Source organism: Pocillopora damicornis, chromosome 2 (genome assembly GCF_964200805.1).
Source record: "Pocillopora damicornis chromosome 2, jaPocDami1.2, whole genome shotgun sequence".
Taxonomy (NCBI): Eukaryota; Metazoa; Cnidaria; class Anthozoa; order Scleractinia; family Pocilloporidae; genus Pocillopora; species Pocillopora damicornis.
In genome coordinates this window covers 28,223,658-28,249,956 of record NC_142671.1, presented here as the reverse complement: position 1 = coordinate 28,249,956, position 26,299 = coordinate 28,223,658, and the positions used below count along the sequence as shown (strand labels likewise).

At 37.6% G+C, this 26,299-nt stretch overlaps 3 long non-coding RNA genes and 1 pseudogene across 32 annotated transcripts in view; 3 read left to right on the top strand and 1 right to left on the bottom strand.

Annotated features, from left to right (window-relative positions):
* The window catches only part of LOC149050654 (uncharacterized), a 15,100-nt gene extending 8,756 nt beyond the window's left edge, over window positions 1-6,344 (top strand). For 6 of the 10 annotated variants that reach the window (XR_016184338.1, XR_016184339.1, XR_016184334.1 and 3 more), the window contains 7 exons: window positions 1-83; window positions 883-969; window positions 1,730-2,319; window positions 2,848-3,058; window positions 3,696-3,757; window positions 4,509-5,452; window positions 5,692-6,344. The exon at window positions 1-83 is cut by the window's left edge and continues 30 nt beyond it. This is a non-coding gene — a long non-coding RNA (uncharacterized LOC149050654). The remainder of the gene's footprint in view (window positions 84-882; window positions 970-1,729; window positions 2,320-2,847; window positions 3,059-3,695; window positions 3,758-4,508; window positions 5,453-5,691) is intronic. The other 4 variants (XR_016184341.1, XR_016184342.1, XR_016184343.1 and 1 more) reach the window with 3 other exon arrangements.
* The window catches only part of LOC149050645 (uncharacterized), a 404,897-nt pseudogene that overhangs the window by 269,132 nt on the left and 109,466 nt on the right, over window positions 1-26,299 (bottom strand). The window lies entirely within an intron of this gene.
* LOC149050653 (uncharacterized) lies at window positions 11,717-14,723 on the top strand. Its single transcript, XR_016184352.1, has 3 exons — window positions 11,717-12,709; window positions 13,577-13,647; window positions 13,796-14,723. It is a non-coding gene; the product is annotated as an uncharacterized LOC149050653 (long non-coding RNA).
* The window catches only part of LOC113683206 (uncharacterized), a 39,927-nt gene continuing 36,223 nt past the window's right edge, over window positions 22,596-26,299 (top strand). For 6 of the 20 annotated variants that reach the window (XR_016184296.1, XR_016184295.1, XR_016184290.1 and 3 more), the window contains exons 1-3: window positions 22,611-22,995; window positions 25,280-25,370; window positions 25,710-25,781. This is a non-coding gene — a long non-coding RNA (uncharacterized LOC113683206). Of the gene's footprint in view, window positions 25,371-25,709; window positions 25,782-26,299 lie in introns of all 20 variants that reach the window. The other 14 variants (XR_016184299.1, XR_016184298.1, XR_016184292.1 and 11 more) reach the window with 12 other exon arrangements.

Genomic DNA, 26,299 nt, shown 5'->3' with positions numbered 1-26,299 from the left:
GCTTGTGTTCAAATGCTTGACGCTGGAGTGTGATCTGGGAAGTGCAGTAAATTGCCTGATAACGCAACCAGGACAATAAACAGGTACATGTATCTATTATGTAGAGTTTGATTAAGTCATGCTTGCTTTAAAATGCCTTACATTATTTTTAGAGTATATTCAGAGTGACAGTGAATTTTGAGTGGTGTGTTATGCCTTAATCCCTCAAAAAAGACAAAACAAAACAAAAGAGAGGGAAAAAAACCAGGACAGCTGTCAATTTAACAGTGGATTTCTTTTTTAAATTACCCAGCCAATTGGTATGTGCTTTGGGTCAAAAATTCATTCATTTTTTACTATTACTACTGGTACTTAGCAATGGAATTAACTGCAAGCAAATCAAAACACCAAACCAAATTCTTTTTAATAATTGGTAGCTCATTTTGTGAAACATCTTGGTTCTGGTTCTCAGTTTCTTCCTGGACATACAACTTTTTTGAAGCAAACACAAAACAAAATGAAAATAATTTTAATTTTATGGCTCTCAACAACATTTTCAATATGCACACAGCTTCATTACTCAGTTATATTAATTATTATTAATTAGCTGTGTGCATATTGAAAATGTTGTTGGGAGCCATACACAATTTGGTCCCTTTAATAAAATTGTAAGGTCACTTGAAGATTTCTTAAAATGTTCTCTCAGTTGTAATTAGGTAGATTTTACTTCATTTCAGCTCATTTCCTTTTCATTTTATTGTGACACGCAGTATAGCCCTTTTCAGTCTGGTGAATACTTGCACATCTTGCAAAACAAAAATATAATTGCCAAATAATAATGTGATTCATGTAGCTTTACAAGGGAGACATTGTCTTAAAAATTTCTTCAACATGTTGTTGCAGTTACTCCTAAATCAAAGAGGCCTGGCATTGTTAGAAAAAGGAAATTTGATGCAGATTTTCTATCATCAAGGAACAATTATTGTGAAGGTATGATATTTGATTAACCCTTTTACTCCCATTAGTGACCAAGAAAGAATTTCTCCTTACAATATCAATACAATATCAAGCGGACAAGTGATGAAACTGAAGAAAAATATCAGTTAGGTGATTATAAGTTGACTCAATACCAAATTCTCCAAACTAACATCACAAGAACTGTATGGCAGACAGTGAGGAGAAATTGCTAATTAGATCTTGGGAGTTAAAGGGTGAAGTGCTTTCTTATGGAACAAGCTGCAAAAGGAGCCAATACATTTATAACTTGCAAGCCTTTGAAAACTGCATACCATGACTTTGTGTTCTCTCATAATTATAATTTTCCCTGCTTATAACCTAGTTGTGTAGTTGTAGGTCAGAGTAAGTGGGCTAGTTGTAGCAACTTGTCTGCTTTATGTGTTTAGCACTTGTTTTGTAAGGATTTGATAATATTTGATACTTTATATTTGAAAAGTTTTGGATTTTTGATGTCAACACCTAGAGCTTCAATGTGAACTAAAAGTTGGCTGCTGACATAATGTACAGTACTTACTTACAGTATATGGGATGGAGCAACTCATCCTGCAATCTAAATGAAGCACTCCTTCATCCCTGTTGGGACTGTTTTGGTTGCCCTTGTAATATTATGTAGTGTTAGTTAGTACAATCATGCACTTGAGAAGAACTTTTGAGATTACTCGAGCTTGTGGTTTTACATGTATGTGATGGTCTTATGCAGTACAGAATCCCTCTAATTCCAAGTTTTCACCAGGTGCTGCAACAGCAAGCCCTAAAGATTGGCAAATTCCAGCCTCAAATTGGGGTCTACACGCACCTTCAATTTTGTCATATTTACATGGCTATGACAGCTAACAATGTGCATATAATCACATTAATCCACTCTTGATCCCTTTATCACCTATGCATCAGCAAGACTAATCATGAGGAGAAGAGTGGTGTGCCTATCCCAGCAAAGCAAATGTCATGGGGTGATGTGAACCACACACAGCTGCTGCCACTCCATCCATATCACTATTATCATCATGTATCAAATGGAAAAAGTAATGTTCATGTAAAGAAAGACAGAGGTGGCACAGAGAGCACCATTATGTCTAGTGGGTTTATGCAGAGTGATAAGTGGCAACCTTCAGTGGTTACAAAAGAAGAGGGCAAGAAGCAGGCCATGGAGGAAATGCCCCAAGATATTTCCTCCACAAAACAAAAAGAGGCAAATAAAAGCTGGATGGCTCAAGTGCTAATTACAATGACAAAAACAATCAAGCTGGAACAAAGACAAAAGTTGATAAAAGTGATAAGAGATTAGCTAAGAAAAGAATGTGAATGCAGAAGTTGCTCCCCAAGGTATGCTTTTTGTCAATTACTGATACCATAACTAAACAGTTTTCCTAAGATGCAAGACTGTACATACTACCAGAGCCTGGAGCTGACTTTTTATCCTGTTGACCAACTCACTGGTGACCCCCATCTCTAACTCAGATAATTTTCATTCACCGGTATATGCAAAATTTGCAAGTGACAGTTCATGCATTAAGTAATTAAATTACTTAAATTTGAGCAAAATTGAAACTAGCTTCCTTACTAAATTCAACATCATAATAAAACAAATTATGCCTTCCTCGAGAGGTTGATTATTGTAGTGGACAAACTTGTCAGAAATACACAATTTGTTCATTAGCTGTTCAACGTGGCTAACGAAAAAATAACAAAAATTATATGTGAACAAGGAGCTTTTCCTTGTCACTTACTATTTTTAAATAGTAAGTGACAATAGTAAGTATTATTATAATAGTAAGTTAATAAATAGGTAGTCAGGTTTGGTGAATTTTTCAAGTGTAACAGCTGTATTAATATGGCCAACTTTAATTACAGGAAAAGGAAAGTGGAAAGGGAACATGCCTGTATGTGTCCCCAGCAAAAAGTTCAGATTCAACAACAATCATCATCAAGAAGGTGGAGACTATCAGGATTTACTGTTAAGAAGGAATCAAGCATTGCATTAGCTTCACAGTTATGCACCTCCGTGAGGATGGCTCTTATTGTGTTGGAAGACTGAAGAAAACAATTTCATTGTTACTATCAAGTAAGTATCCCTTTAGTTTGTAAGTCTTTTCATTCTTAAGGATTTCAATGTGAGTGGTCATTAGTAAAGTTTGACAATTAAATGCATGATAATATACATGGAAAAAATATGCACTTCTTATTGGCTGAGAACAAGTGCATTTTTCATGCAGCACAAGTGCAAAGTTGTAACACAAGTGCAGATTATAAATAGTTGAAATTGTGAATAAGTGCTACACGTGTACAAATTGCACTTGCCTCATGCACTCTCGCAATTATGTTGTCTTTGAAAAATTTGCTTGTGCTTATTAACACCAAATTGTTTTGAAAAGTTATTACCTGAACAGGATTCCTTTAAAATGCTGTATGGATTACATGCAGCTGCATGAATTAGCATTGCAAAGATTTCATTTTGTGGATTGTGGACAATATGTGACAATGAATATAAATTTCAGGGTAATTTTCACTGGCTTTTTGAAGCTTTAGGTATAAGTTCTCTCTGAATATTTTGCTCCATCTCTCTCCACCACAATTTGTCACTGTGTATTTTGCTTGCTTCCCAAAAACTGCTGAAGATTCTTTCTTCCTTAGACAGTCTTGGCCTCAATGGCTGTTTCAGTGAATATACTTGGTCATCATAGCCTTTTTTGTTTCAACAGATCATCAAAGGCATGCAATGAGCACACACCCATTGTATTTATTTCCTCTGGACCCCTGTCAGGTAAACCTGTTCCTTTCTCCCAGTAGTTACTTATATCACCATGGTAACTTGCCAAAGTAGCTTCCTCTTATTCTTTATGAAGGTTTAAGACCATTTATATAAGTTCTTTGAGACAGAGCCAACCTCCTTGACTAGTGGTATAAGAAGAGGCTCGGTAGAAATGTAGGTAGTTGTTAAAACAAATTTTGAGAAAAAGAGGGTGGTCAAAAATCTATTGTTTATTGTACCTGTCATGATGAACCTATGTCATTGTAGCTTTACAGGCCTGTGATTTTCCATCTCCTCATTTTTCCTGAGATCTTGCATGAGTTAATAGTCAGTAGTAAATGATAGAAAGGTGTGTTGTAATGCATGCGTAATGAAAATAACAACCGCACAAAGTCAAGTGCATGCAGACACAACTTAATATATATTTTGCCCCTTCTAAGTATCGGTGCAAAGATTTACAGTGTGCTTTTGAATATGTTTCTTATGATATAGCTTGCCAATACATACTGTTGCAGAAGGCAATAACAAAAAGTAGTAGCTTTTTAAGAAAGGGTAAATCAGCTATTTTAGTTTCCTACATGTAGTAATTAACATCTCAAAGATTCACTGGTTTGAACTGTTCTCAACAATGATTTGATCTTTTTGTTAATTCTTTTTTACTCTTGATTGTAGTGTGCAATTTTTTGTAATATTGATTGACAGTTGTTGCAGTACTGTTATATGTATGACTATAAATTTACAAGATTTTCCTGGATTCTGTCAGATACTTGATGCAAGAGCAGTACATTGATGAACTTGTGTTCAAATGCTTGACACTGGAGTGTGATTTGGGAAATGCAGTAAATTGCCTGATAATGCAACCAGGACAATTTGCAGGTACATGTATCTATCATGTAGAGTTTGGTTGAGTCATGTTTGCTTTTTTCATTGTAAAATGCCTTACAACATTTTTCAGAGTATAAGAGTGACAGGGAATTTTTAGTGGTCTATTATGCCTTAATCCCTCTTTGAAAAGAACACATTTCCAAAAAAAAGACAAAACAAAACAATAGAGAGGGGGAAAAAAACAGTGGATTACTTTTTAAATTACCCAGCCAATTGGTATGTGCTTAATTCATTTTTTACTGTTGCTAGGCAATGGATTTAACTGGAAGCAAATTTAACCACCAAACCAAGTTCTTTTCAATAATTGGTGGCTCATTTTATAAAACATGTTGGTTCTGGTTTTCAGTTTCTCCCTGGACATACAACTTTTTTGTAGCAAACACAAAACAAAATTAAAATTAATATAATTGAGCGATGAAGCTGTGTGCATATTGTAAATGTTGTTGGGAGCCATACACAGTTTGGTCCCTTTAGGAAAATTGTAAGGTCAATAAGGATTATCAATGAGGATTTCTTAAAATGTTCTTTCAGTTACAATTATTTAGATTTGACTTCAATTCAGCGCATTTCCTACATGTATTCATGTTATTTTGACATGCAATATAGCTCTTTTCAGTCTGGTAAATACTTGCACACCTTGTAAAACAAAAAATATAGTTGCCAAAGAATAATGTGATTCATGTAGCTTTACAAGGGAGACATTGTCTTAAAAATTTCTTCATAATATTGTTGCAGTTATTCCCCAATCAAAGAGGCCCAGCATTGTAAGAAAAAGGAAATTTGATACAGCTTTTCTATCATCAAGGAACAATGATTGCGAAGGTATGATATTTTATTAACTCTATTACTCCTGTTGGTGACCAAGACAGAATTTCTCCTTACAATATCAATACAATATCAAGCAGACAAGTCATGAAAATGAAGAAAAATATCAGTTAGGAGATTAAAAGTTGATTCAATACCAAATTCTCCAAACTAACATCACAAGACCTGTATGACAGACCGTAAGGAGAATAATTTTGATTCACATCAACGCTATTAATGTTTTTGCTTCAAAACAGGATTTTTCATCACTGGATAAAGTCACCATTTCCTTGGAGGACATGGAGAAGAGGGTCATGGAAGTTCTTACAAATGAAAGAAAAGCGTTTGGAATTAGGGACAAGCAGTCGTGAAAGCTTTTATAAGCAGAATTTTCCAGAGTAAATGTCCACTGTTATTCGTTTGCTCTAAAAAAGAGTCTTAATATATAAAGTAATCAATAATTATCAATTTTACTACTAACAGTGCATGTAACAATACCAAACAGAAAATCTCATGTTGGAACTAGTGGTAACATAGAGGATTGTAATGAAATGTTTTGTAGACAAAATAGTGAGGAAATCAACATTGCAACAGTCTGGTATTTACAGTTTGAGTAATTTTTTAATTACTAATTACTTACCCAAGAGCTTTTTGGCAATGATGAAACTGATGTATTTCATTTCTTCCTCTGCATAGTTATTGATTTTTAGACCCTACAGCTTAATGAGTAAAGATGCACATCTATTCCTTTCAAAGCTCAATCCCAAATAGATGCAGCTGACTTCTACGTTAGAGGTCACATGAGAAATATAAACTTGTGATAAAAAAAACCTTTATTGAATTTTTTAATCAATATTTCCATGTATACTTATCAAAGTTACTGGCAATAAAATTATTCTTGTGATAAGAATTTTGGTTCTTTATAAGAGAAAGTGCGATCAGAGGAATTAAGAGTGTGACAGGTCATCTAAAACAAACCTGTCAAGTACAAGTTTAAATTACTGATTTTGAAATATGCTGAGGCAGTCTGACTTTGCACTTCAGAAGTTTGCAAATACCAGATCAACACCAAGGACCTTTAGCAGTAAGGAACTGAGGCAACGCCGAGGAAGAAGTCACTTAAAAAATGTATTTATATTTTATGTTAAAATTTTGCGGATGGCTGGGTGTGTTCACGGTTTCTTACGACGCTTCACTGAAACTTCAGCATAACGCATGTGAGCCGCTTTGAGTTCCAAATGGAAACTTATTTTAAAGCTTCCGTTCACAGATCACGCAAATTTTGGTGATTTCATTTAGTTTTTTACAGGGCAGCTAAGTAATTTACAAAGGTTTAGTAGGTACCTGCTGATCAGCTATTATTTTGCCAACTATTATGATATTTTGTTTTGCCTTGTCCTTGTTGCCATTGGCGTCGCGATTCGCGTTAAGGTCCCTGGTACTTACCCTGTAATATAAACTTGGTCGTAAACTTTTTCGTCAAGACAAACAAAAAGTGCTTGTATAGTAGAACTAATTAGAGTTTTGGCGCAATTTTCGTGGCACGAAACTAGAGTCGGTCACAATGACAACAACAATGTAACTATTTGAAGGCTGAAAAGGTTACGGTCTGTAAAATTCAGCTAGTTGCTCATAAAATCCCCTTATGACAAACTTTAGAGCAGTGATTCATAAACCAAAGTTGTCAGACCACATGTACATTTTTTTCCTGTCGCAGTGATTGGATCAGTCTCGCAGTGCGAAAGATATATAAAAACATTAGAAGAATGAAACTGGTCAATTTTCGTCAGTGGCTACTCAACGGTTACGGTCTTTATTTCAAACACGAAGGTTGCGACTGGCTAGAATGCTTACCGCTCCGTTGATATTGCGTCATAAGATCAAATTAAAGCCGATCTCCACGAACGATTACGATGATTTACCCCTATCGATTATAATTCTGGCTACTGCAGTGACCTCAGTGAACGGCGAGTATCAAATTCCAGCCGTATGAGCTGTTCAGAGATGACGTTTCACCGATAGAGATCATGTTTTAATCGAATACCTTAAATTTATTGGTCTAAATTTATGAAGGAAGGAAAACACCGAAATCTATATTGCTTGCATTTGAACATTGACTTTTAGTCAGCGGTAAAACCCATCAACCGAGATTTATATTTCACGTTAAATCGAATAGTCCACGAAGTCAAAAAAGAGCGTCCCCAATGGCTATTCGGGATCCGGGATTGGTCTTATTTAAAGGCCGGGATCCGAGAATTTAGTGTAAGAAGGGGGCGAGATGCGGGAATGATGTTATGCCGGCGGGACACGGGAATCGGAGATTTTAAGGGGCGACATACGGGACTGAAATAATCACTTGAACGAACCAAGAACGGGAATGTCCGTTGACGAGAATTTATTTATACAACCCCTTGAGTTGCATGACACTAGACGTGGAGGATATTCACTCAGTTATGCATCACAAATATAAACTTTTCACGGTGTTAGATTACGCAAGAAAGTTTGGAAATGCAGCCAAAGAAGGTTTAAAGAGGCCAACCCATCGGGCGGCGTACTATTTTAAATCCAAATTCTTGGTATCCTTTACCAGAACGTGCCATTATTCTGTCGGCCATACAAATAATTTAACCGTTGCCTCCTGTACTGGATGGCACCACAGAGCATATAGAAGATGAGGGACTGGACATAAACATTTGCTGCAGCAGCAACAAGAGCTTTAACTCCCCCGTGGTGCCTCTGTCAGACAGATATTCAGGCGGGCGAACCGATTAGCCTCGAGCGTTCTGACTTCGAGGAGTCGCAAGAAAACAGCGGGAAACAAGACAAGGAGGAAAATGGGGCTCCGGCTTTGGTAGAAGTATTCAATCGCTTCAATAACAGAATTGTGTTCAGGTAATTTTTCTTTATTTCCCTTGCTATGGCACAATAGGATTGCCGTCACCTTTAGTGTTTTATGCAGTTGTTGAGATTGTTATGCGACACTGACTTCTTTACTTATACGCTTGTGTGTGATTGAAGTTAAATCCGAAGGAAGTCGTTACCGTGAATAGCGTACTTAGTTCGTGCAAAACTTTGAAAACTTCTGAAATGAACAATATCATCATTTTGGTGAAAAGAGATAAACTTACGCCTTACTGTGACCAAAGACTTCAACGGATCGATGCCGGTTGAGAAAATCACCACCAACCGAAGAGGCCCTCCTCGTTTAGGAAATGGACTAGGAAAACATTTTTATGATCAAGATTGGCCGGTATAAGCCGTCGGAATTACGGGATTGAGAGAAAATATTAGTCGGGATCGCTTGATTGAAGAACATTGTTGGATACCCTCAAGAAAGCATTGATTACGATCATTAAACAAACGTCCTCAAGCAGAAACACGATTCTTTCTCATAAACCTTATATGGGCCCATCGGGTGAACTCGCTGTTTGAAACGTACACTTGATTTCTACCCAAAGAAAACTGCTCGGTAGAAAAAAGAATCGGGGTTTTTCGTCAAGCGAAAAATATTAAAATATTGCAAAGTAAATAACAAACGGAAAATTTAAACCTGATGAGGTCAACTACCTTTTTATTAATTACAATGACCGATACTTTCAAATCGGCACTCTAATCCCCACGGTATCAACGAGCACTTTTCATTCAACTAGTTTGTTCTTGTTTTCACCCTATTCCCAACAATAACGCAGCTCCATTTTCTGCATATAAACGCACGCACAACCCACAATTCGTCCATTCGCTCTAACGAAGAGCTAAGGCTCGAAACTTCACCTTTCAAACTCTTAACGGTGGCCAATCTACGTTATCAACTCAATTGTTTTTTCTCAGTTCGTGAGCGGGTGGTAATCTACAAATCCTGCAATCTGCTTGGTTCTAAGAGCGGGCAGTATTCTCCCCATCCGGCCCGCTCACAGCGGGCGGTATCCGATCCTTTTAAAAAAATGTTTCGAAGTTTTCTTGGAAGCCTTTTAAATCACCTTTTAATATCATTACGCAAATAAATATGTTTTGATGAAACCTCTCTCTTTCATTTGCATTGCCCTTGTTTTCTCTACCATCTACTTGCTCATAAATTGTTCAGTTTCTGGAGAATCTTGCCGTACTTACAGCCTTTTATCAATCAGGTTCTTTTCGCAACCATTTGTTTGGTTTTGGAAAAAAATAAAAATGTTATTTACCAGCCAAGGTCGGTCCGTATTGGGAAAAACTGTGCCCTCTGTCTTGTGTACCAAGTATCCAAGACCTCGGGCACAGTTTTTCCCAATACGGACCTCCCGTCCGGTGAATAACATATATTTAGCATATTAATCGATGCGCGCGCTCCCATGAGTACTTAACAAATGCACTTGCTAAGAGCATGCTAATAAAAGCGAAAAAAAGCAGGAAGTTGGAATAAAATAATGTTTTTAAAATAATTGAATGACTATTTATGCTATTTGAATTAAATAAGTTATTAATTTCAAAAGACATTTGAAATAGTTTGATTAACAATACTACCTAAGTTTAACGAAGAAATGAAGGTGAAACCTTTAAGTGGAGCGCTACGGCTGTGGCATCGGTAATACTTAGGGAGCTGCTTTTCTTATCTGTGATTTCTGCTGTAAAAAGGTGGGAACTCATTTTCTTTGTCAACCTTCATGGTTGCCACTACTCTTTGACATTTTACTGGCTGACGATATTATAGTTTCATCGCACAACTCACTTTGGCCCCTCGTGCAAAAACAGAAAAACAAAGCGAAAACGAAAGCAGGGCAAAAAGGCGATTCGAAGAATCCGGCAAAGGCGTGAGCGCGTGCGTTGATGATTGAATCATGCTCAACGGATGCATGCTTGCGTATGCCACATTCTCTCCTTCAGTTTTGCGTGCTGCAAAATGTTTCTTGATGGAAGCCAGGCACATCAGTCAAATGAAAGATTGTGCACCGTAATGCGTTTTGAAACCGAGGCAAATGCCGCTGGGAGAGAAGCGAGTCAGGACTTAAAAATTCCTCCACCACTGTCAAATTGAAGACAAAGCACTGAGTCATACGACTTTAAGAGGGTCGCGATGGGGCGATGGCTTTTACGGCCAATGGTTAAAATTTTGGACAATTTACGACTTACGGCTAACCAAAATGACACAAGATGACACGCTGTAGGAAGAGACAATTCTATAGGGCTAGAATTTTTACGACTGACGATTAAAATTTATCAATCACTACGGCTAGCAGCTAAGTTTTTGGCCGTATTAGGGCTAACGGTTGATCTAATTGAGACCCTCCTTTAAGGTAAATTCAGACAATCCCAGTAGCCATGGTAACGGTCTTAGACTTAAAAAGATTAGATGAAATCCAAAAGGGAAATGGATGGGCGTAGCAGGTGAAAATTTGAAGAGGGAAATTCGTTCAATTCGTATGAACTTGAAAAGTATCGGCTCACACTTTTCCATAAAGCGGCCAGAGTTCTTATGCAGCAACCATACTAGTCCTGGAGCACACCAGTGAATATGATTTGGAGTGTGTAGAAGTTCAAACGACAAGCGAGGAAATGGTTAGAGGTTATTTATGATACTGATGTAAAGGATGCTTTGTAAAACCAAAACCTCTGTCATTTCATGGGTAAAATAATTGATCATGAAATAGGTTTTATCAAATGTTTTCCTTGTGGGTAGAACTTATTCTCCTTTGCACGGCCTGTCTGCTTCCTTTCGCCTGCAGGTACATGCATACGAGTGTGCTCCAGATGCAGGAAAAGAAAAGCCGAAACATTTCATTATTTGACTGGTACTGATTATCACAAAACGGTTGTTGACTATTCTGATTTCAGGCTTCAAAATGTCATGAGCTGACTTTAATCACTGAACATAAAGGAGACAAAGAAGAAGGTAAATCATACAACTGGTTAGACTGGTTAATATTTCTTATGGGAGAAGCGTCTTTAGAAACCAGACAATTAAAAACAGCTGTAACAGGTTCGCTAGAAACTTAGATTTCTGGCCATCGAAAACAAAAAAATAATATTTCCTTTAGCCAAGAAAGTCATTTTGTAAGGTTCCTAATTGATCAAAAAGCCTTCCGAGAGATGGAAGAAGGGTATTGAGATTTTTTCTAGGACAACAGAAGGTGGCGATAAAAACTACATAATTTTAAGTGTATACTTCTTTAAATGTATGTACCGAATTCTTATTTTCCTTTAAAGAGTAGATATCATTCAGTCTTTTCTTTAAACTAGCGCATTGACACTTATGTAGACTTTCATTTAAGTTACTTGAAATCGCACTCAAATTTTTTATGGCCTGTTATTGACTTGAATAGAAGTGGTCACCAAATTAGAACCAATAGCAAGTTATTTTATGTACAAAGCGTTAGTCGCGTGCAATAATACCAGGCTGTATTGGTTCTTCGTTATTGTTTGGCTTATTTTTGTTCCGATGTCGAGCTTACGCCATGGGTATGTGCAACTGAACAGCTGCTGAAGCCATTTACTTTGTGCATAAGTAGCAAAGGCCGTGTCCACCAACTCGCAACAAAAGCCACAAAATTTAATTTTAAGTCCCGGTGTAAAAAAACTGTAATTATGTTTGTGCTGAACTCGGAAAGTAGAATTCAGCTGAATAAAATGAAACTTAACTCTCATAGGTCTCTTCAGTGTTGTTCCATACATATTGGTGTGATGTCGATTACTTTCATCAAACCAGAAATGAAATTACGGCAAATGAACACCCTCAAGTCACACGAGGAGACGTTTACCAGAATATTGACTTCCAAAGGTAACTAGCTGCAGAGTATCTACAATGGTATAACTTGCGATCGAAATGTATTACAGATATGATTCATTTCCCGGAGAGATGTTTGTTTTGACACTGAAACCATTCATAATGGACAATTATATAATAAGCTCGAGATCTCTATCGCGTGATACTTGATGAGGTCGACGTCCAAATCGCAAATCGGCAATTGCTTGAACATAGACGTCAGAGTTTTCACAATGAGGACAATGCAAAGGCGTATCCATCGCGGCTTCAATTTCCCCAACAATCGTTGAAAAACTGAGAGAAGAAGGCAGTTTATCTTCGCTGGGACACATCTCAGAGGCATTTAGGTCTCGTTCTTCGTTAGCGATGTCACTTGTGGATAATTACGACAGCCAAATTTGTGATCAACATTTTCCGTCCCAAGAGCCTCTTGAAGCTGAAAAAGTGATGGTCACTGGGTAAATCGCAATCGAAGACAATCTATATGCAAACAGCCGTCATTCTTGATGGTTGAAGAGGTCGACGAAGAAAACGAAGCTAAGGTGAGAGTAACGATTTGAATTTTTTTAGAACTTTACCAAGCGCTTCGTAACTAGACTACGAGCAGTCCCTCCTTTTCAGCAAATTCCGTCGCGCGATCAAAGGAGAAAAAAAAAACGGCGAGGCCACTCCCCGTGTCCTGTGGCGCGCCACTATCAATATTTTTACACCTTCCTTTCTCCTAACTCGTAAGACAGACTTCGTGGAGGAGGAAGGACTGCTCGTAGTCTAAAAGATTACCAGAGTTGATTTCAAAATGTCAAACACTAGCCGAACTGGTATTTTAAAAAAAATGTGACCCTAGCCGAGGATCGTGCCCCCGCCGATTACAGTCGAACCTGTATTAAGTGGCTCCGTATTGAGGAAGAAAATTAGGATTAACTCAAGAAACTTGTGAAATATTTAAACCGGCACCTCTGGCTTCATCTCTACCAAAGACGGTAATTCCCGAGGGACGTCAGCGTATTTTGTACCATCTCTTCTCCTGAACAATTCTATGTCTCTTATTAATAGGGTATTAAGTGGTCAATTATTACATAAGGTGGCCTTGTTTATCGTTTTGTTATAAAACTCCCTATTTGTGGAACCTGTATTAAGCGGTCACCCTGTATTAAACGGTCAACTCACCATTCCCGGGGATTGCGGCTTAATAAAGGCTCGACTGTACCACTTAAATAATCTGAGCTAAAGAGAGCTCGTTAGTGAGTGGGGCTATAACAGTTGGTTCATTTGTCTGATACGTGCCCCATATAATGCTAAATGCATGTTACGTCCCAGGTTAAAAAAAAAAAAAACATAGTTTCTAAAATTTTTGTTTGAGGTAAAGCTGTAAAATTCTAAAAACAGCTGTATTCGATTATACTTTGCAGGATCACAAGACTCCCTGAGCTGTTTCTCTTGTGAACGAGTTGCTGAGCAAGTCTTGAGTTCTTACGAATTGGTAAGATTTGAAAAGATATAAATATAACCAGTAAATAACACGATCGTTACAAAAATTTCGCTAAATTTTAATGAGAAGAAGGGAAGAAGAGGCCAACCCATTGGGCGGCGTATTATTTTAAATTCAAATTCTTGGTATCCTGTTCCAGAACGTGCCATTATCCTGTCGGCCATACAAGTAATTTAACCGTTACCTCCTGTAATGATGGCACCACAGAACACACAGAAGATGAGGAACTGGATTTAAAGATTTGCTGCAGCAGCAACAAGAGCTTTAACTCTCCCGTGGTGCCTCTATTCAGGCGGACCAACCGGTTAGCCTCAAGCGTTCTAACTTTGAGGAGTAGCAAGAAAACAGCGAGAAACAATACAAAGAGAAAAATGGCACATCAGAGTGCGATTCCTTGAGTGATGATCTTGACGGTCCATCTTTGGGACGAGAGGCTGATTCCCTCTTCGGAAGAGGTTCCGGCTTTAGAAGAAGTATTCGCTTCAATAACACAATTGTGTTCAGGTTATTTTTTTATATTTCCCTTGCTATGACACAATAGGACTGCCGTCACCTTTAGAGTTTTATGCAGTTGTTGAGATTGCTATGCGTTTCTTTGGTATTTACCTCTCTTTACTAAGATATTGGTGTGTGATTGAAGTTAAAACGGGAGGAAGTCGTTGCCTCGACTAGCGTAATTTATTCGTGTAAAACTTTGAAAACTTCTAAAATGAGGGATATCATCATTTTGGTGAAAAGAGATAAACTTCCACCTTACGGTAGCCAAAAACTTCAACGGATCAATGCTGGCTGAGAAAATCATCACATACCGAAGAGGCCCTTTTACGTTTGGGAAATAGACTAGGAAGGCATTTTTTAGGTCGGGATTGGCCGTATTAACCATCGGTATTACGGGATTAAGAGAAAATGTTAGTCGGGATCGCGGGATTGAAGAACCCTATTGGAGACCTTCAAGAAAGCATTGATTACAATCATTAAACAAACATCCTCAAGCAAAAACACGATTCTTTCATGTAAACCTTATATGAGCCCATCGGGTGAACTCGTTGTTTGAAACGAACACTTGATTTCTTCCAAAACAAAAAACTGTTCGGTAGAAAAAGAATCAGGTTGTTTCGTCAAAGAAAAAATGATAAAATATTGCAAAGAAAATTACAAACGGAAATTCTAATTCTAATGAAGTTAGTTACTCATTTACTCACAATGAATTCAAACCACCAACACTCTTAATCCTCACGGTATCAACGGCCACTTTTAATTCAACTACAGTAGTTTGTTCTTGTTTTCTCTTGACTATTTCCCACCAATAGCGTAGCTCCATTTTCTGCATGTAAACGTTCTCACAACCCACAATTCGTCCATTCGCTCTGACGAAGGACTAACGCTCGAAACGTCAGCTTTCAAACTCTTAACGGTGGCCAATCTACGTTATCAAATCAGTTGATAATTAATATTAAATTACCATGTTAATCGATGCGCGCGCATTTCTGCAGTAAAAAGGTGGGAACTCATTTTCTTTGTCAACCTCCATGGTTGCCATTACTCTTTGACATTTTACTGGCCGACAATGTTATAGTTTCATCGCACTACTCACTTTGGCTTCTCGTGTAAAAATAGAAAGAAAAGCGAAGACAAAAGCAGGGCAAAAAATTGATTCGAAGAATCTGGCAACGGTGTGAGTGCGTGCGTTGATGACTGAATCATGCTCAACGGATGCATGCTTGCGTATGCCACATTCTCTCCTTCAGTTTTGCGTCCTGCAAGAGAAAAGGTTTCTTCAGGGAAGCCAGGCACGTAAGTCAAATGAAAGATTGTGCACTGTAACGCGTTTTGAAATCGAGGCAAATGCCATTAGGAGAGAAGCGAGCCAGTCTGTTCGAACACAGTGCTGGTCAGTGGAAATTTCTTTAAAGTTTACGTTTGGTGCGTCATAATACACGAACCCATGGAAAATTCAACGGTGTTTCCTCGTTGCTAAGTGAACCCAGGACGCAAAAACAATCCAAAAAACCCTTTCACATGTTATTATGGATTTCAAGAACTGTCACGGTGGTGGTAAAATTTGAGGTAGCGTAATCTTTTGTGCTCTGCTTTGACTTGTATCGCTTTGTAGTCATGCTTAGACCGCAGCGGCTGCGCAAGGCAGACCGATATCTGACTTGAGCAGTCTGACTTCAGTTGTTCGTAAGCATTTTAAAAATTGTTCCGCTACATAGATATATTTTTATTAACCCGTCACTTGAAAGCCCCAACGCAAATCGCATTTTCAACCTGTTGTATTTGTAGTTTTTGGTTTTTCAATTCATGAGAACTTCATCGCGTTTGCTCGAGTTTCAATTTTAACTCTCTTCAAGTGTTAAGAAGATTTTTATTATAGCTCCGTCGAGAAACATATTTCAAATTTTCTTTATAGTTTAGGGGAAAATTTTGCACCTGATATAGGTGAGACTTCACCAAGAATATAATGTCTGTAAAATTTGGGTCTGAAGGCCAGAATGGAAAGCTGCTCAAAGGTAATCGTGTATGGATAGTAGAATCAGCAGAGGCAGCAGCTGCATCACACACATCACCTTTCGAAGTCGACAAACCAAAACTAAATAATCACGGTCTATCACCAAACGGTTGTTGACTATTCTGATTCCAGGCTCCAAAATGAGAGCCGACTTTAATCACTGAACCTAAAGAGGACAAAGAAGAAGGTAAATTATACAACTGGTTAAACTGATTAATATTTCTTATGATAGAACCATCTTTGGAAACCAGATCATTTCTATACCAAACTTTGAAAAAGAGGATAAAAATCAACAACTTACCACGTTATGAGATTCCAAAGAGTAACCTGAGAATATTCTTCAGCTGTCTTCCGAAATGATGAAAATTCAATTATGAACCCCTTCATTTGTAAAACAACGTAACAGGTTTGCACTTAAAACCAAAAACGTAGTTCTCTTGTTATCGAAAACAAAATCAGAAAATTTTAATGTAGCCAAGAAAGGCATATTGTGAGATTCCTAATTAATCAAACGGCCTTCTGAGAGATGGAAGAAAGGGTACTGAGAAATTTTGCTAAGACACTAGAAGGTGGCAGCCTCCGTGGTGGGGTATTAAGCACATTTGAGGACAATTTTGAAAGGTCAAACCACGCACTTTTGAAATCTCAAACGCAAATAAACTCAAGATGACACCTTGTAGAAAGAGACAGTCCTATTGGGCTAATTTTCTTTTACGACTGACAGATAAAATTTGTCAACTTTGACGCCCAACAGTTAATTTTTTGGCCGTATTATGGCTAACGGTTAATCTCGTTGAGACCCTCCTTTAAGGTAAATTCAAACAACTTCAGCAGTCATAGTAACGGTCTTAGACTTAGAAAGAATATAAATGAAATCCAAAAGGGAAATGGTAGGCGTAGCAGGTGAAAAACTGAAGAGGGAAAATTAGTTCAATTCGTTTGAACTTGAAAAGTATCGGCCCTCACTTTTTCATGAGTATTCGGAGTGCTCAAAAATAATCTTTTTCGGATTGTGGTGCAAGTTTGCCAATATTGTTTTTGTTAGTTTGGCTGACAAAGAATGAAAACACCATATTCATGTTCCACCTTATTTTTTCGTTCATACACTGACGACTGACCCTCAAAACGATTTGCTTTGCTATCATTACATCATGTTAGCAGAGAACTTCACAGAGGATGAAACTGATTCAGTGAGAGTAAAACCCAGAGAGAATGATGAAGTTTGTCACTTCTTGAGGTCTGTCCAGGCATTGTGGGTAAAATGCGATGAGTATTGTATTATGCTGTAAAGTGAGAGTATGAATGGGTTAACTGATAGCCATAAAACGGCTAAAAAAATAGCCGTTAGGTGTAAGAATTACGAATTTTAACCGTTAGTCGTGATAAAAAAAGTGAACACTAATGTATTTTTTGCTAACTGCATTGAAAGAAAATTAAACGTCAAACATAAAAGCTATAAACCCTTTCCTTCCCCCCTGAGATTCTCCAATGTGGCTTGTACAGCCAATCTTTGAACAATAAAATGCGATACTGATCAGATGCTTCTAGATTCTCCCCAGTAACGATCACTGACACCGGGAATGATTTCCAAATAAGAATTCAGAGGCGTCAACATAATATTTGCTTAATTAAGCGCCTTGGCGTTAACTTGTAGCGGCCCGTGTATTTGGGGCGCGTCAAATTCTTCTAATTTCAAAAAATTAAATTAGAACGAGAAATTTCCAACATCAAAGAAAGAAAATATTAAATATAAATATTACCTACTTTCCCGTTTTGGTGGGAAAAACGGGCTTGTCCTTGAAATGGCTTATGCTGAATCTTGGAATATGCCTGATGGAATATGCCTTTGGTTCCACTTCTCGTAGGCGTTTCAGATCTTTTCAAAATTAATTGTGGTTTTTCCTTATTTACCTTATTTCCTAATAGTCACGTTTGGTCTCTAAGTCCCCATGAGCATTTCCTGTGCGTCGAGTATCGCCTTTCACAGATCTTAGAAACGTCAAAGGAGGAATCAATTCCGACCCAAAACACTACAAAAGTGAAGGAAACATCTCAAGTATTGAGTTAGCTCCCTCACTTAATGGTTCACAGTGGCCAGAGTTCTTATGTAGCAACCATACCGGTCAGGAGCACACTAATGCCGTAGTGATGCAAAATTCAATCGATCAGATTGCTGCCAACATCAACATTTATTATTAAGGTCAACGATAAAATTTGTCCAAATTCAACAGCTAATATCAATATCGACACTCCAAACACACTAGATCCAACAACCGAAGTAACTCAACATCAACACAAATTTTCCTAGTCTGCAACCCCAGAGAATCACGTTAAAACCAACACGGTATAAAGCTTCAAGCTCAACAACAAAACAGGTTCAACAATTTGGGTGCGAGCGACTGGAAATGGCCGAGGGATCTTGGGACTTATATTTTTATCCCGATTCCAGCAGTCGCCATATTTAGCAAAGCTACCACTGTTCACTCTCGTAGATGTTGTATAAACGCGATAACTTGTTCCCAAGATCTCTAAGTGGTCATTCGTGATACTGATTTAAAGGGTGCTTTGTAAAACCAAAACTTCTGTAATGATATCTCATGGGTAAAATGAGTGATCATGAAATAAGTGTTATCAAATGTTTTCCCTGTGAGTATAAGTTAGTCTCCTTGGCACGACCTATCTGCCTCCTCTCGCCAGCAGGTACATGCATACGAGTTTGCTCCAGATGCAAGTAAAGAAAAGAAACATTTGACTGGTACTAATTATCACAAAACGGTTGTTGGCTATTCTGATCCCAGGCTTCTAAATGAGAGCCGACTTTAATCACTGAACCTAAAGGGGACAAAGAAGAAGGTAAATCATACAACTGGTTAACTGATTAATATTTCTTATGGGAGAAGCATCTTTTTGTCCTACTCAGAACCTGCTCCGGTTAAGCCCAAGGGACCGGTCCGAACATGGAGCTTACCGATATGGAGGAGAAACGTTCACGAGGCTAAGAAACGATGCACAAAGTTAAAGCGTCTCCATCGCGGCTTCAATTTCCCGAACAATCGTTGAAAAACCTGAGAGAAGAAGGCAGTTTATCTTCGCTGAGACAAACCTCAGAGGCAGTTAGGTCTCGTTCTTCGTCATTGATGTCACTTGTGGATAACTTTTGTACGACAGCCAAATTTGCGATCAACATTTTCCATCCCAAGAGCCTCTTGAAGCTGAAGAAGTGACGGGTCACTGGGTAAATCGCAATAGAAGACAATCTACATCCAAACAGCCGTCATTCTTGATGGTCCAAGAGGTCGACGAAGAAAACGAAGCTATGATGAGAGTAACGATTTAATTTTAGAATTTTACCAAGCGCTTCGTAACTACACTACGAGCGGTCCCTCCTTTTCGCTTTTCGGCGAATTCCATCGCGCGATTAAAACAAAAAACAAAAAACAAAAAAACAGTGAGGCCACTCCCAGTGATCCCTGTGGCGCGCTGCCATCAATATTTTACACCGTTCTTTTTTTTTTAACTCACGTGACGGACTTTGCTGAGAAGGAGAGACTTACCAGAGTTGATTTAGAAATGTCAAACACGAGGTAACTGACTGGTAATTTAAAAAATGTGACTTCATGCCAGACTAGGTTGACTGGTAATTTTAAAAATGTGACTTCATGCCAGACAAGGTTGACTGGTAATTTAAAAGATGTGACTCCAGGAAAGGATCGTGCCCCCGCCGATTACAGTCGAACCCGTATTAAGTGGCACTGTATTGAGGAGGAAAATTAGGATTAACTCGGGAAACTTATTAAATATTCAAACTGGCACCTCTGCTTCATCTCTACCAAAGACAGTGATTCCCGAGGGACGTCAGCGTATTTTGTAGCATCTCTTCTCCTGAGCAATCCTGTGTCTCTTATTAATCCTTTAACTCCCATGAGTGTCCAAGACAGAATTTCTCCTAACAATATCAAGACAATGTCAACCAGATAAGTAATAAGAATAAAGAAAAATATCAATTTGGGGATAATACGTTGATCCAACACTAAATTCTCTGAACTAGCATGATAAGAATTGTATGGTTGACAGTAAGAAGAATTACAAATCTGATCTGGGAGTTAAAGGGTTAAGTGGTCATTAAGTAGTAAATATTCAATAGAGTGGCCTTGTTTATCGTTTTTTTTTATAATACTGCGTATCTGCGGCATCTGTATTAAGCGGTCACCCTGTATTAACCTGTATTATTTACCGAATGTACCGCTAAAATGATCTACCCACCAAGCTAAAGAAAGCTCGTTAGCGAGTGGGGCTATCACAGTTGGTTCGTTTGTCTGATAAGTGCTCCATATAATGCTAACTGCATGTTACCCCCGAGGTAAAAAAAATAGTGTCAAAAATTTTTGTTTGACGTGTTTGAGGTAAAGCTGTAAAACTCTAAAAGCAGTTGTATTCGATTATACTTTGCAGGATCGTAAGACTCTTTCAGCTGTTTCTCCTGTGAACGAAGTTGCTGAGAAAGTCTTGAGTTCTCATGAAACGGTCTGAAACGGTAAGATTTGAAAAGATAAAGTAAAACCTGCAAATGAAAAGATCGTAACAAAAATTTCGCTAAATTTTAATGAAATAGTTTAAAAGTGGAAGGTTTGTCGTTCGTGAGCGTCCTCTTGAGGTCTCAGAGGGGACCTTTAGCAGTTAGGACGACAACGCCGCGGAAGACGTCGATTTAAAAATGAATTATATATATTTTCAGTTGGATCTCCCGGATTACTGGATCTCCTTATTATTTCTCACAGCGCCACAAGTTAATTTCAGCATAACGTATGAGAGCGGCGTGGAGTACTAAATGGAAGGTTAACTAATTTTCCATGGGATACCCTTTTTGAGACCACGAGAGTTTTGATGATTTCAAGTTGTTATTTTGCAGAGAACGGCTAAGAAATGTACACATTTTTAAAAGGCTCGCGCCGAACTACCGTTCGGCTTATTAGATCTTTTGTCTGTCACCTCCTCGTTGCCGTCGTCGTTGTGGTTTGCTAGCTGACAGGAATAAGTTTTTCCTCTTCCAGTGATGCTGTAGGTGTATGTGACGATCCAAATACAAATGCATCAAGGAAGCTCAAAGAGCTCTATTAACACTTCCGTTTCGGTTAACAGTAACTTAGTACGTGCGTCGTTAAGTCAGGAGGCCGACCGAGAAAGTAATTGGGAGCGCAAACGGGAGACTGATGGTCTCACAACACGTGGTAAAGCTGATGGTCTCACAACACATGGAAACGTTGATAGGTCAGATAAAGATCAAATTGTTAGAATTGAAAGCATTGAGCCTTCCTTGAACACAGACAAGACGACGCAAACGAGGACATAGTCGCAAGGTCAGAGGAAGTGCTATGCGACAAATTGAATATTGATGAGTAATCCCCGGATGACTTTGACACTATTCACTGACCCTGAGACGAATAATTATTTTAGTATAATTGCTCAGGTGCTTTGAATTCTGTTGTAAATTTGTTTTGTGGTTGAAACCATTGTGTAATCGTTTTGATTACTGGAACCTATTTCATTCTAATTCCGTCAGAATTAAACAGGTTCATAATTTAATCTAGTCCACCAAAACTTTGTGTCTCTTTTAAAAAGTGTTGAGCTACACTTATGGCACCTTTTCTGCTCTTCACAATTGAATTTTATTCTATCGCGTTTCTTACTCCTTGCGTAACATGAGAGTGAGTTAGCAAAAGGACGGGAACGGGAACGTTATTTCAGAACGGGAGAGCGCGCGGATAGTCTGGACATGACACTTTTTCGACTTCCGGTGTTGGCATTATCGTTCTATTCAACAAATTCAGGGCATCATTTCGCTGGTTTTCCCGTCGCGATCGAAACGCGTGGGATTTGCGTAAATTGTGCACTTGTAAATAATAATGTTTGGAATTAATCCAAAACTCATTTCCAGGATAACTAGGTCCCCTTCCTTCTCTTATTCAGTGTATTTGTGAAAATTTATCGCTAATAATTTTGTAAAAAGTCCAATTGTCCATGAGGATTCCAAGCAAAATCTTACTTTTATTATGAGTAATTATCCTCTGTATACGCTTGTTGCATAATTCTCAAAGAAGATAAATTCCTTGTCCCTAGAGCTGTCTATGAAACGAAAAACTTTGTGATGGCGATCTTTAAAAGAGCCGAGATTTGGATATTCAAGAACGAAGATAGCGCTGAAGTCTCGTCGCAACGACTTGTAAGTCACTTCTGAATCACAACGGGGCGACGTACCCGACCCAATTCCTTACCGGTCTTTTTACTGCGTGCGTCGTTGTCGTGGATGGCAACGGTTAAACTCATTAGAAGTTATCTCCTAGAAGAGATCCTTTTGGATTTCCCGGAAAAACGCAAAACATAGAAATTAACGAGATCTGGAATTGGATTTTTTAATCGAGATCCACTTTGAGGATGGATTTCTCAGTGATGAAAGTCGTTTTTGGATTTCATGTTTTACCGCAAAATCCGAATTCCCGATTTCAAAATCAAAATCCAGATTCGTAACAGTCAAGCACTCAGATTTCTTTGAACACGGCGTCTTCTTTCTGATTGGCCTAGACTAGCTCTCGACCCAGTTTCGTAGCAGCCACATTCAAAATGGCGGAAGAGCTGCGTGAATGTAGTACTGAAAGCACCGATGTCGCACTAAAGAGTCGGTTTATTTCGACAGTTAATTTACATTTGATGACGGATGATGATGACCTATGCTAAAAACTCGTCACATCTTCACATTATACATCGGATGTGTGAAGTAACGTCTTTCTATCATGATGAAATTCTAATGTTTACCAGGAACCACTTGACAGGTGAGAGATCTTCAAAGAACTTTCAACCGATTCAATGTCTATGAAATGTATCTTATCACATAGGAACGATACTTATTCAACTTCTAACAATTGTTGCACTGATTACTAAGGAATGGGGTGATGGCAAAACAATGACCTTCAGTCCATGGACTTAACCCCGTTGGACAACTCAAATGAACTACCATAACACGCACCAATCCTTCGATGTTTTTTGTTATGTTTTCGTACGTCACAACAAACTCCCCGAAATGTAGGCGAGTATTTTAAACATTCAAAATTCTCTCTTCGAAATATAGCGTGATCCAAGTGATGTTACATTCAATATCGGACATGAAGTAAGGAGAGAAATCGATAATATTAAAATGCCCTTTAGTATATAGATTGACGCAAATATCAAATATATTTCCATGTACGTGAGTTGGCATGGCTGTGTTTGGAAGGAGGTTATATTTATAGGACTTGCACACCCATTTTAAGCCGCATTGTAAAAATATTAATGGTCTAGAAGAGCAACACCTTTTTTTCTTTTCATTTTTTTTCTTATTTTCTTATTCTAAATGAATTTAAGGTTCTATCATGGTGATTTGTTGCAAGGAAGGTTGCTTATCATAAGCTCTTAAGCATAGAGCTATAAAATAATAGAAGGTTAATCCCTTTTACAAAATTCAAATTTTTGATTGGGTTCTTCAAAGTTGACCTCAATAGCATTTAAATGTAAGTTGGCCAATTCGTCTCATCAGATCTTTAATTAAGCTAAGGTATGGACATTGAGAAACCTAAGTTTCAGTTGTGTTCTCCCCTAGAATTTTAAAGTTAAATGCAGAAATTGTAATTTCTGTGGCTTTTAGAATATCTCACCAAAGTATCTTTTGCAATTAGTGTCATCATAATCAGTTACAGTGTCCCAGTTTTAGCATGTTTCTGTCCTCTGGAACACTTTCTTGTAGACAAAGAGACTTAAGAATGTTTTTTATTTATAAACTGTGTGGTGTAGAAAATGAATTTGAAAAGAAAGTAAATGAACCTTAATTTGTAAAACTTCTTTTAAAATGAAGAATTTGCGATAAATTAGAACAAGTTACAGAATGTCTCTGTTATTGAGTGCCTTTTAAACTATAACTGAAGCACTTTGTTTGAAGATTATAGTCACCTTTGCTTTTCTTTGCAAGAGAACTTTAATGAATTGGCATGGTTTATTTTGTGTGAACAAATTAAATCTGAAAAAAAGAAGAGCATTCAGTATCTTTCTGTAAAAAGACTAAATTTAGTTAAGGTAATTCCTCTGAAAAAAAATTTATTGCACAATTTTCCTTAAACTTTCCTTAAATGTTCCTTGTAAATTTCTGTTTTGAAAAGTACATTAATTTTTAAAAAGATAAGTCACTGTGTTTGTTTAGAAGTTTAATGGGCCAAACATACCCCATTAAGTTATGCCTGCGCTAATCATGTGTGTCATTTCATCGGTTCACGGGACATTTTGCTGCAGGTGGAAGCAAGGGTTTTTAAAGTAACCCTTTAAATAAACTTGATACAGTGGGTAGAAAGTTTGGAGCTCATGGAACAATCTGATGTATAATTTGTGGGAAAATCAGGCAAATTTAAATGACAGACTTGAAATGTTCCTTGAGTCGTTTCTTTCAAGATCTTAATTTGCATCCTCAAATAAAGGGCTATGTGCATGCTTTTAGCTTATCTTTTTTCCCCTTTGAAGAATTTTTTTAAATCCCTAATTTAAAGGGGAGAAATGGTACACCAAAATTATACAATAAACATTATAATTAGGTCACTGTACTCATTCAAGATCTAAAGACCAGTGTACCTTTTTACCTGGTCCATGGATTTAAAAGCAATACCATGTTCTTGGAATGTGCACATCCTCATTCCCCCGATTACATGATTTTAATGCACAATACAGGATGCGTGGTGATAAACTGAGGAATCACCTCAATATTTGCATGCATTTTAACTCTGAATCAAGACATTAACAATTGGTTGAACTGCATGGAGTTTTTTGTATGGTCTCATTAAGACAAGAAAGTGGGGGTTAGTTAATTTCCAAGTAGGCATGTTATTCACAATGTGCAAATTGTAGTTTGGTACAGTGTGGTTGAACTCACAGCAGCTGAGGACAAATCCTTTAAGTAAGAGAGTGAAGAGCTTGAAGTTGCGCCAAGGACTAGACAACACTGCTTCTTCCTTCATGTAAAACTGACATACATGTATGTAAAGGCTCCTTTGACAGAAACTCACTTTTTTCATGTCTTGCTCTCCTTTTAATTTTTAGTCCTTCAACAAGTTTTTGTTCAAAGTGCTGAAGGAATGTTGGTCAATATAACTGAGCAGAGCAGGAAAACCTTTTTGAAAATTTTCAACAGGTGAGGAAAGTGTAAAGATGATAAAGTCTGCATTCATCATTCAACCAGAATCAAATCAAGATTTTTATGTTAAATCAACATTTAAGTCCTGTTATTTTTTCCTCCCTTAACTGTTTTCATTTTATGAACATTTTTCTTAAGTTTGGTTGTTTTTCCCCTTGGTCCAATTGGCTATAAAAACCAGGTATATAATTATATATTATATAATTATATACCTGGTTTTTATAGTTTTTACAGGGTAAGCAGTGGCCAAATTATTCTAGTCATTTGGGCGAATTTTTTTTCGTGGCATAATATATTTATAATAATTATAATAATTAAATGCTGATTTTTTTAAAGGCAGATTGAAGTGATAATGATGCTGTGATGACTTAAGCAACAAAAGTTTGGGTGCAATGGACAACATGCCAGGTTTGTTGGAACTTTTTTAAGAAGCTACTTCATGAAGGCAAAAATGAAAAAATTCTTGGGTAATCTGTTCTAAATATTTTGGTAATGTGATCTGTCTGTGATTAAGTAAATCAAAATCAGTGTTGAGGATGACAAGAGGAAACCATTCTTTTTTTTTAAATAAATGTAAAACTAGGAGAAGAACACAACAATGAGAAAAGACAGAGTAAAATATAATACATGCATCATAACTTTTCTGACACATTGATGGTCTCATTTTGAATGACAGGTTTTTTAATCCTAGTGCTCAATTGGCTCAGTTCAAGCCTAGTTGTTAAATAGTTTCTAAAATAGTCTGTGAATGATCTTTGTAGTTCTCCATGAGCCCTCATTTTACTACACCTTGTATCTTAAAATGTATGTGGAATATTATAATTGTAAATGTGACATTCACATGAATTTTGCCAGCATTATTGGAGACATTATGGTCGAGTGGTTGGGGCACTTGACTTGTGCTCTTGTGGTTCTGGGTTCAACTC